The following is a 12859-nucleotide window of genomic DNA, read 5'->3' on the forward strand; positions in this document are numbered from 1 at the left end:
TAGTAGGACACAAGAAAGTATGGTCATGCTCAAATGAGTCAATATGAGATATTGAGCTTATTTGATTAAGTGTGTCTATTTAGAGATCAAGAAACACAAATGTTGATAAGAGGATGACACAGTCTATGCCTCATTGATCAATCTAGACATCAAGGATAGAGGGACCAAGTCATACAAGATAATAGCCACAGAAAGGTTAAGTCAGATCTCGACATTCTCATCACTTGGGTAGCAATGATGCCTTGCTAGATGCCACTCATTGCTTATATATCTAAATGTTATTTTGGATACATTGCCAATGTTACGAGAACCTATTGGGTCACACACAAAGAACAAGTTAATTTGGAGATAGATTCATATGATGGATCATTGGATTAAATCTAATCCAAATTAGACTCATTGAGTTAGACTCAATTGGATCCAATTATTGTATTGAGTTTAATTTAAATTAGATTCATGGAACCAATTTGGATTGATGTTCATGGAGTCAATTTAGATTGAAATGGTTCAATGAGTTAGACTCCTTAGGTGATGGTTCAATGAGTTAGACTCATTGGGTGAACTTGAGTTCACCAAGGAAGATGAATAGTCAATTTTGAACCATTGGATTGAATGGTCAATTTTGAGCCATTGGATTGGAAGATGAAAGAGCAAAACCCTTTGGTATTCATGATATGGATATAAATAAAAATTATAGATGATAATTTCCATTATTAGATGAAAAACTTTTCTTCTTCTTCCTCATCTTGGCAGAAACTCACCTTCTTGGTTGCTAGTACAACCTAAGATAGTTTTCTTCTCCACTTTGATAGTTTGTGAGACAAATGGAGACACTTATTTGTGTGGATACCGAAAGAGGCACAGACGCTTGATTGTACTGAGATCCTAGCTGTCGGGAGATCGTGTGCACACACCAATAGTATAACTATCATGAAACTTAGTATAGGTTGTTTATTCATCCCTTCGCATGGATCCTTTTGATAAGAAACTAGATGTTTTCCGCTGCGCTTCCGCGTGTTTAGCACCTTAGTTCCTTACAGTGGTATCAGATCCACTTGCGAAGGGATATACTAAGTTGTAGAATTTTTATATGTGTGATATAGAAATTTGCATGATAGATTTGATATGTTTTCATGATTATGGGTTTTTATCTCTGTTGGGAATGAAATAGCGAGTATATGGATAAACTAGAGGATATAACATCTTCATACATGTTATGAACGAGTGCTATAACCTATTTCGTTTGGTAGATATATACTTGCAAGGTTTCGACCCAAGAGAAGTTGTGAGCAACAAGGTGGTCTCGACCAAAATGTTGTGAATAACATGGGCTCATAATTTGTTGTTGAAATCATAGTAAATTTTTGTCATAAGGATATTATGAATATAAATGACATGGTGCATGATTATGACCCTTTAACCCCAATGTGATTGTGTGTGATGTTGTAATTCATAATACGGCCTACGTGTCGTGCCTTCATCTTTCTCAATCTTGTTGTAATTTTATACTACACTCGAATATAACTCGAGTTTCTTTAGATTTTGTAATGTATAAATTAGAAAGGAGTTAGTCTACTGGACGACGGGTGAAAAGGAAGGAAGACCAACAACACACGACAACCAAGGAAGCGCTTGGAGAAATTGTTTTGACCTAGGTTGACTTATCGCTATTCTCATTGGCTTGAGAAGATCATAGTTTATGGGGGTCATAACCATGCCACGTTTTATTTATGTATACATGTGATGTGTGCTTTGATTGTATTCGATACATGTTTAATTTAAACATAATTAGGTCTTTTTAATATATGCCTATCAAAGTTTAGTACTCACTTCTAGCTCGATCAATTGTAGTCAGGTTTTGCCGAAGCAAAGTGACTCGATTTATCTTGCTAGAGTGTGACAGGACAATTGTGATGTTCGACTATTAAACTTTGGGTGCGACTTAACTAAGTTGTCTCACTTGGATTGAGAGCTTTGAGGCATATCCCATAAGATGGAATTCAAATTATACTAATTTTGGACGATTAGCCAAAGCTAACTCAAGATGAGCTATAATATGAATTTCATAAGATGGGCAAATGAACGAATAGTATTGTTCATCTAGCTATACAAGATTTACATTTGATGCAATTGGTATATGATGTCTGCCTACATTATACGAGTCTTGGGTGATTAGCCAAAGCTAACTCAAGATGAAGTATAATATGGATCTTGTCCCACATGAATGTCATTGCATTTGGATTTGGAGCTAGTAGTGTGGGTAAAACCACAACCATGACTTGCTCCTACCAAGCTTTACAATTTAGTGGGAGAATCATTTAATTAAATGCCTAATTAAATGATCGATATATGATACTTCTTTCTGCATTATGTTGTTGTAGATTACCATGTTGTCAAATACGTTGAACACTTTCTCTCTGCGATCTATCCTTGATAAGGACAAGCTCAATGTAGCTAATTTCCTGGACTGGTACAGAAACTTGAGAATAGTTCTCAAGCAAGAACGAAAACTGTACATCCTAGAGCAACCCATTTCTGAAGCACCACCCATTACTGCCAGTAGAGCTGATAGGGATGCTTACAAGAAGCATCAAGATGATGCATTAGATGTGTCATGCCTTATGCTCGCCACTATGAACTCTGAGCTTCAGAAGCAACATAAGAACATGGATGCTTATGATATGGTTGAATATCTTAGAAAACTATATCAAGGACAAGCAAGGCATTAGAGATTTAAGATCTCTAAGGCATTGTTTCAATGCAAGATGCAAGAATGTAGTCCCGTAGGACCATATGTACTCAAATTGATTGGGTATGTAGAAAACCTACAACGATTGGGATTTCCATTAGGCCAAGAATTGGCCACTGATCTTATCTTGCTGTCATTGCTTGAGAGCTACAGTCAATTTGTCATGAATTATAATATGAATGAAATTGACAAACCATTGTCTGACATGTTGAGCATGTTGAGAACTGCTGAACTCAACCTTAAGAAGGCCAAGCCTAGTACTATTTTGATGGTACAAAAGGGCAAAGACAAATGGAAGCCCAAAGGTAAGGGTAAGACCCAAGCCAAAGGCAAGGACAAGACTCATGCATTGAAACCTAAAGGTGGGATTGCTAAGGAAGGAACCTGCTTCCACTATGGTGAGACTGGACACTAGAAGAGGAACTGCAAGATGTACCTAGAGGAACTGAAACGGAAGAGAAGTGAGACTTCTGCCTTAGGTATATATGTTATAGAAGTCAATCTATCTATTTCTTCTTCATGGGTATTAGATACCGGATGCCCATCTCACATTTGTACTAATGTGCAGGGGCTGAAAAAAAGTAGAGCATTGACAAAGTGCGAAGTGGACCTACGAGTAGGCAATGACGCAAGAGTTACTGCTATAGTTGTAGGAACATATTCCTTATCTTTGTCCACTGGGTTTGTTTTAGAACATGAAGAGTGTTGTTATGTGTCTGCCTTAACTAAGAACATCATCTTTGTTTCTTGTTTGGACAAGAAAGGATTCTCATTTGTAATAAAGGAAAATGTTGTTCCATTTATTTGAATGATATGTTCTACTGTAGTGCACCTCTAATAAATGGACTCTATGTTTTAGACTTTGAAAACCCAATCTATAATATACATACCAAACGGTTCAAGTCTAATGACATGAACTGAACATATCTTTGGCATTGTCGCTAGGTCACATAAATGAGAGTCGCATATCCTAACTCCATAAGGATAAACTTTTGGACTCATTTGATTTTGAATCATATGAGGCATGTGAATCTTGTCTCCAAGGTAAGATGACAAAGACTCCATTTAGTGGACATAGAGAAAAGGCTAATGACTTGTTAGAACTTATACATACTGATGTATGTGGCCCTTTCAGAATAGAAGCCAGAGGAGGCTATAATTACTTCATTACCTTTACTGATGATTTTAGTAGGTATGACTATGTGTATCTGATGAGACACGAGTTAGAATCCTTTGAAAAGTTTAAAGAATTCAAGAATAAAGTACAAAACTAACTTGGAAAGAGTATTAAGATGCTTCAATCAGATCGAGGTGGGGAATTGACCATCTCATTGAGTGTGGGATCATATCTCTACTCACTCCACCTGGAACACCACAATGGAATGATGTATTAGAAAGGAGAAATCGTACTTTATTAGATATGATACGATCGATGATGAGCCATACAGATCTTCCTACTTCCTTCTGGGGACATGCTCTAGAGATGACCGCTTTCACACTTAACTGCATTCCATCTAAGACTATCATAAAGACACCATATACGATATGGACTGGGAAGAGTCCCAAGTTGTCTTTCATGAAGATTTGGGGTTGTGAGGCTTACGTTCGATGACAAGTCTCAGATAAACTTGGACTCAAATTAGACAAGTGCTATTTTGTAAGATATCCCAAGGAAACAAAGGGATACTACTTTTATAATCCCACATAAGGCAAGGTGTTTGTTGCCAGAACTGGTGTCTTTCTAGAAAGGGAATTTGTTTCTAGAAAAACTAGTGGGAGTAAAGTCGATCTTGAAGAAATTCAAGATGCACAAACTAGCACTGACACTTTGATGGAAATTGAATAGGAACCACAAGATGTTGTGGATTATGATGTTGTTACACCACAAGAAGTTATAGAGTAACAACCTGTTCAAGTAGCATAATATCTACACAGATCTGATAGCACCAGTCGTCAACCTGAGAGATATTCTTTTCTCTTGTCTAACAACGGTGATGTAGTGCTAGTTGGTCTCAATGAGCCTACATCTTATCAGGAAGCTGTACAGAGCCCAGATTCTAAGAAATGGCTAGAGGCCATGAGATCCGAAATGGAATCCATGTACACTAACCAAGTATGACCTTTAGTTGATCCACCTGAAGGGATCAAACCCATTGGGTGTAAGTGGGTCTTCAAGGTGAAGACTGACATGGATGGTCATATGCATACCTATAAAGGTAGATTGGTAGCTAAAGGATTCAAGAAGATTCATGTTATAGACTATGATGAAACCTTTTCACCAGTTGCGATGCTAAAGTCCATTCAGATCATACTTGCTATTGTTGTTTATTATGATTATGAGATCTGGCAGATGGATGTCAAAATCACATTTCTTAATGGAAATCTACTCGAGGATGTATACATGATACAACCTGAGGGTTTTGTAGATCCAAAGCATGCTGGAAAGGTTTGTAAGTTGCAAAGATCCATTTATGGATTTAAGCAAGCTTCTAGAAACTGGAATCTTCGATTCGATGTTGCGATCAAAACATTTGGTTTCATCAAGAATGAAGATGAACCTTGTGTCTACAAGAAGGTTAGTGGGAGCACAACCATCTTTCTCATATTGTATGTAGATCCTTACTCTTCAGTCAGTGAAGACTTGACTTGGGAATTATTTTTCAATGAAGGACTAAGGTGAAGCAGCCTATATTTTAGGCATCAAGATCTATAGAGATAGATCTAAAAGATTGCTTGGTCTAAGTCAGAGTACATATATTGACAAGGTACTTAAACGTTTTGTTATGCAACATTCCAAGAAGGGATTCCTGTCAATGTCACATGATGTGAGTCTTTTGAAGACTCAATGCCCTTCTTCTAAGGAAGAAAGGGACCGCATGGATCAAATTCCTTATGCATCTGCTATAGGGTTTATCATGTACGTCATGTTTTGTACTCTCCCAGATGTCTCATATGCATTGAGCATGACGAGCAGATACCGATCAGATCTAGGTGAAGGTCACTGGATAGCAGTCAAGAATATTCTTAAGTACTTGAAAAGAACTCAAGATTATTTCTTGATTTTTGGAGGCGATGAAGAGCTTGTTGTAAAGGGTTACACCGATGCTAGCTTCTAAACCGACCAGGATGATTTTAGATCACAGTCAGGGTATGTATTTTGTTTAAATGGTGGTGCTGGGTATTAGATACTACAACGGTTCCATCTCATTCGAGAGATTATTGATAGAGGAGATGTGAGGATATGCAGAGTACCGACCGATGCTAACATTGCGGATCCCTTGACCAAGGCTTTGTCACAGAGGAAGCATGATGGTCATACTAGGCCACTGAGTATTAGATATTTCAGTAATTGACACTAGTGCTAGTGGGAGATTGTTAGTATTTGCCCTAGTACCAATTATGAGATGATTGTAAAGGTCTCATTTTTGTATCATATTTCATTATTAATAAAAGGTAAAGTTGGTTATTATATTTATTTCAGTTCAATGCCGATTGAATAAATATAATAATGTCCTTGGGTAGTAGGTTCTTATCTACAACATATCAATTGGTTGAATTGATAGTGAGATATTATAGATATACATAGAACACTACTCTTAACTATTCTTAGTCAAACATTAATATACAAGGATAATATTAATGTGTTGAGACTAGCATGTAGGTTAACGGATGAGTTAATCTCACAAGTCATGAATATGAGATATCAAATTGACACATGAGTATATATTAGAGAATATATACTGAATGATCCGTCATGAGAATGTTTCATGGATCATTATATGAGTTCCATAAACATTCTCATGTGACTATTGGTATGAATAGTCCTTAGATCTAAAGTCACTACGGTTCCCTATATAAGGCGTTGTATACTTTGATATCGGTAAACATTACCTGTAACAAGGTGGACTATAAAGTCGATCACTGGGTATGCTATAACTTATGCGGAGGGATGTGAGTGATGTAGATGGGATTTATCCCTTCTATATAACGGAAGTGATATCTGTGAGCCCCTTGATTAGTAGGACACAAGAAAGCATGGTCATGCTCAAATGAGTCAATATGAGATATTGAGCTTATTTGATTAAGTGTGTCTATTTAGAGATCAAGAAACACAAATGTTGATAAGAGGATGACACAGTCTATGCCTCATTGATCAATCTAGACATCAAGGATAGAGGGACCAAGTCATACAAGATAATAGCCACAGAAAGGTTAAGTCAGATCTCGACATTCTCATCACTTGGGTAGCAATGATGCCTTGCTAGATGCCACTCATTGCTTATATATCTAAATGTTATTTTGGATACATTGCCAATGTTACGAGAACCTATTGGGTCACACACAAAGAACAAGTTAATTTGGAGATAGATTCATATGATGGATCATTGGATTAAATCTAATCCAAATTAGACTCATTGAGTTAGACTCAATTGGATCCAATTATTGTATTGAGTTTAATTTAAATTAGATTCATGGAACCAATTTGGATTGATGTTCATGGAGTCAATTTAGATTGAAATGGTTCAATGAGTTAGACTCCTTAGGTGATGGTTCAATGAGTTAGACTCATTGGGTGAACTTGAGTTCACCAAGGAAGATGAATAGTCACCAAGGAAGTTGAATAATCAATTTTGAACCATTGGATTGAATGATCAATTTTGAGCCATTGGATTAGAAGATGAAAGGGCAAAAACCTTTGGTATTCATGAGATATAAATGAAAATTGTGGATGATAATTTTCATTATTAGATGAAAATTTTTTCTTCTTCTTCTTCTTCTTCTTCCTTCTTCCTTCTTCCTCATCTTGGCTAAAACTCACCTTCTTGGTTGCTAGCACAACCTAAGGTAGTTTTCTTCTCCACTATGATAGTTTGTGAGACAAACGGAGACACTTGTTCGTGTGGATGCCGAAAGAGGCACGGACTCTTGATCGTACTGAGATCCTAGCTGTCGGGAGATCGTGTGCACGCACCAAAGGTATAACTATCATGAAACTTAGTATAGGTTGTTTATTCTTCCCTTCGCATGGATCCTCTTGATAAGCAACTAGATATTTTCTGCTGCATTTTTGCATATTTAGCGCCCTAGTTCCTTGCAGAAAGGGCCTAGAAGATGCTTGGATCAGACAACCAATCCATATCTACACATAAAGTCTGATCGACATCCTCAAGTTGGAGACGATTGGCAATTAAAAGCTGAGTGGCAAATTTAATCAGCAACTTGGCCACATTGAGCACCTCATCCATCCCTACACGGTAGCTTAAGATTATTCTCTTAGGCCAGCTTGACAGATAAGTCTAAAATTTGGGGTTTATATTTTAAAGTTCAAAATATATCCCTATTTTCAGCAATATAGAAATCCTAGAGTCTCGTACCGATCGACCAAGTTATAAGCGAGTAAGCCATCGCGCCTAAGCTTCAAGGCACTTGGGTTGTACATCGTGCCTCCGCTTTCCAAGGTATTCAGGTTATATATCGTGCCTCCACTTTTCAAGGCATTTGGGTCATACGTCGTGCCTCCCAGACTCTTGGGCTAACCGACCGAGTTATAAACGAGTATGCCCTCGCGCCCAAGCTCCAAGGTACTCAGGTCATATACTATACCTCTGTTGTCCAAGGCATTCGGGTCATACACTATGCTTCCACTCTATAAGGCATGCATTCAGCTCATACATCGTGCCTCCCAAACTCTCATGCTAATCGACTGAGTTATAAGCGAGCATGCCCTTGCACCCAAGTTCCAAGGCATTCAGGTCATACACTGTGCCTCTACTCTCCAAGGTATTTGGGTCAAAGACCGTGCCTCCACTCTCCAAGGTATCCGAGTCATAAACTATGCCTTCACTCTTCAAGACATTCAGGTCATACACCATGTCTCTCAGACTCTCGTGTCAACCAGACGAGTTAAAAGTGATCATGCCATCACATCCAAATTCCAAGGCATTTAGGTCATACACTATGCCTCCACTCTCCAAGGCATTCGGGTCACATATCGTGCCTCTACTCTTCAAGGCATCTGGTTCATATGCTGTGCCTCCAAACTCTTGTGCCACTCGGTCGACTTATAAGCCAGCTGTCCACATTCCTGTATCCCAGACTCTTGTGCCGATCGATTGAGTTAAAAGCGAGCATCCCTTTTCTCCCAAGCTCCAAGGCATGTGGGTCATACACCGTGCCTCTGCTCTTCAAGGTAGTTGGGTCATACATCGTTCTTCCACTCTCCAAGGCATTCGGGTCACACACTGTACCTCCGCTCTTCATGGCATCTGGGGCATACACCGTGCCTCTAGACTCTTGTGCCACTAGGCCGAGTTATAAGCAATCTTGCCCTCGTGCCTGTGTTCCAGATTCTCATGATGCTCTGCCAAGTTATAAACGATCCTTCCCTTGTACCTATCCTAGGATCTCGTGTCATCTAATGCAATTATAAGCAGCCTACCCTTGCGCCTATGTCCCAGACTCTCACACCGCTCGACCGACCGAGTTATAAGCAAGCCTACCCTTGCACCTGTCCTAGACTCTCATGTCGTTCGACCAAATTATAAGTGAGGATGCCCTCGTGCCCGTCCCAGATTCTCACGCCATCCAACCGAGTTATAAGAGAGCCTGCCCTTTCACCTATGTCCAAGACTCTTGTGTCATCCGACCGAGTTATAAGTGAGTATGCCCTCGCGCTCGTTCTAGACTCTCATGCTGCTTGGTCGAGTTATAAGTGATCCTGCCCTTATGCATGCCCCAAACTCTCATGTCATTTGGCCATGTTATAAGTGAGCATGTCCTTACGCCTGTCCCAAACTCTCGTGCCATCTAGCCGAGTTATAAGTGAGCATGCCCTCGGGCATGTGTTGTAGAATATGATGTCACTTGACCAAGTTATAAGCGAGCCTGCCCTCATGCCTATCCCAGACTCTCGTGTCGCTCGGCCAAGTTATAAGTGAGCTTGCCCTCACACCTATCCCAGACTCGCTTGCCGCTCAATCAAATTATAAGAAAGTTTGCTCTTGCACTTGTCCTAGACTCTTGTGTCACTCGGCTGAGTTATAAGCAAGTTTGCTCTCGTGCCCAAGTCCCAGACTCTCATGCCTCTCAGCTGAGTTATAAGCGAGCCTGGTCTTGGGTATGTCCCAGACTCTCCTCCCACTTGGCCGAGTTATAAGCAACTCTGCCCTCGCGCCTGTGTGCTAGACTCTCGTGCATATATTCCAGACTCTTATGTTGTCTGACCAAGTTATAAGCGAACTCGCCCTTGTGCCTGTATTCCAAACTCTCGTGCACTTGACCGAGTTATAACCGGGCTTACTCTCACACCTATTCTCAACTCTTACCACAACTGTGAACTATTTGAATGGGAAATCCTCCCAGCATAACACTTGAATGATAGAAATTGGACTGAGCGTCCAAGCCAATGACACTGAAGAATACGAGTGCCTAGTCAGTTAAGCTTGTAGTCTCCTTCGATTAAACTTGAAGTGGAGGCTAGTGATACGATAAGCAAGGTGAGCCCCTTGAAGTTGGGTTCAACATCAAGAAGGGGTTAACTCTTGGGTCGTATAGATGCCATGCCGAAATAAGTTCAGTGTCACCGTCGAATGCTCTGGTCGATCGAACCAAAAGGCCGATCTGACGTGCTAGACACATCACTTGGCTGGACCAAACTTTATATTCAAATATAGCGACCGAGTGTAAAATGAACCTCCGACACAAAGTCCAATCTAACATATTGTCCGAGTGAATTCTGAATCCCTAGCATAAACCCGGTTGACTCAAAAAGCCGAACGAACCTTAAGGGCTCAACTCCCTCGTTCTCCAAATGTACGGCTCTCAACTTACATCCGCTCAGCCCTAGAGCAGATCGGACCTCCAGGTCTCAACTTCCCACTCATGGGCATGCCCCTTAGCTTACATTCTCCTGGCCCATCGTCGATCATACATCTGGGGCCTAATTCCCCACATGAGCATGACTACTAGTCTATAACCGGTCAACCCAGAGCCGGTCGACCCAGAGCCGGTCAGACTCTCTAGGAGATAATATTGTCAAAGAATCGTAACAACCTGTAAGAAAGTATGGAATTACTTTGACATATATTACTCTGACATACACGTGCAATGGAGTCTTCCTCCGCCTATAGGAAGACTGTCGTATCTACTCCACCATTCGACATACTCTGACACCAGACATTCTCTGCCACCTCATTAATGTAGAGGTCATGAGAGGCGGTATAAAAAGGGAGTTTTCTTCCTTGGCCAGGTATGCGCAATAATGCATACGCATTTGCACACTCGCACATTTATACTATTGTTCTACTGTTCATCGTCTTCTTCACTTTTCACTCGACTATTATTTTGACTTGAGCGTTAGAGTATCTGTGCCAGAGACTCTTTCTTTGATTTTTGCTCTAATGTTCCCATTGACTATGTTTATGATGTTTGTAGGTCCATAACTCTTAGCTCCAAGATCGGTTAGCACCGTCTCCTTCCAACTCGGTGTCTTCTCACTGTCAGTATACAAGCCACTTCGACATCACCTCTAGCTAGTGCACCATCTTCCCCACTTTAGAAATGTAGTTTGAAAAATGTTGAAGTCACGAAGAAAGTAAACAAGCAACGAAGGAATTTGATCGACATTAACGGCGATGAATGGTATTATTATTTCCACAATGACAGAAGTAATAGAAATAGTTCTTCCACCACACCATGATTAGCTTCAGAGGCATGCGGTAGTGGGGAAGTGGTTGGCGGAGATCCGGCTGCCGTGGTGGTGGACCAGGGCGTGAATCGGCTCCTTGGACACCACTGAGGATGTCACCGCCCACAAGTTGCGTGGGGATGCGGCGCAGATGGAGGTCGAGGTCGTTCCATAACGCGGTCATTACTGAGTTGCTGAATGCCAAGGTTGCTTCTGGCAACTGCTCTGTTGCGCCTTCGCCTGCGAAGAAGAAGGAGAATGTGGACTTGGTCACGAGCGAACTAGGATGAAGCAAGTGGGGTAATGGTAGAGTTGTCAGACGAGTCAATCTGTGGCGGAACAGGTCGGTCCATGGTGAGCCAACCATTTGATGGGGCGGGGCAGACCGACCCATCAACTTGGCGAGTTGGAAAATTTCCAACCCAACCCAATTCAAGGCGGGTTGCGGATTTGGCGTGCCAACCCACTGACTCATCATTTTATTAAAAAAAAAATATTTCATATCTTCAACGTTTTACTTCGGAAAGGTTTCATTAATCAAATGTATCCATAGACATGTATTTTAAATATAAATGAACATAAATAAGTACTTATGTGAGATGAAAGGTATTATTTTTATTTTAAAATTATAACAAAGAAAGATAATACATTGGCATAAAATTTTGTTTATATATATTTCTCAACCCGCAGGTCAACCCAAGCTTATCGCAGGCCAACCCACGCGAGTCGCTGGCCTAGGCGGGTTGGCCCGCGGCGGACTTGGGTTGATAAAATTTCAATCCAACCCGCTTAAATTGTTTGGCGGGGAGACTAACCTGACGGACCCAACCCAAATTGACGACTCTAGGTGATAGTATTGGGGCACAATGCCTTCGACATTATTTGGGACGCTCTCTCTCTCTCATAGTTGGCAACGACGGTAAATCTTTGGTTGATTTCATTTAGATTCTTATGCAAATGCTTCTCTTATTCGGTTGTAGTAAAACGATGATTATGTTTGTTCAAAATATTCTTAGCAATCCTTCTCAAATTATATAAAAGAAGATAAATTATACGATTAATTTATAGTCGACCGTAAAATAATTAAGAATGAGAGAAGATTTTTTGTCTGAGAATATATATTTGTCGAGAATCGATTCCTTGCCACATTATAATAAAGTTGTTATACTCTAGACAATTGGGCACGCCATGGGAACAATGCTTCTCTTATTCGGGCTTGAGTTGAATGTGTCTCTAGGGTAATGGTGATGCAGTTAGGTTTTTAAATGGTTAAATTAGACATTTAAGAATCAAATTTCAACCGTGGAGCATTATAGGGATTTTTTTCCTGTGCGATGACAACTTTAAAAATATTGGCCGCTTGGATGATCCTCGTGAGTATTTTTTGATTTATCTTAATAGCCAATTTAAAATTTTCGTTACTA

The sequence above is a fragment of the Zingiber officinale genome, chromosome 9A (assembly GCF_018446385.1).
Source record: "Zingiber officinale cultivar Zhangliang chromosome 9A, Zo_v1.1, whole genome shotgun sequence".
NCBI lineage: Eukaryota > Viridiplantae > Streptophyta > Magnoliopsida > Zingiberales > Zingiberaceae > Zingiber > Zingiber officinale.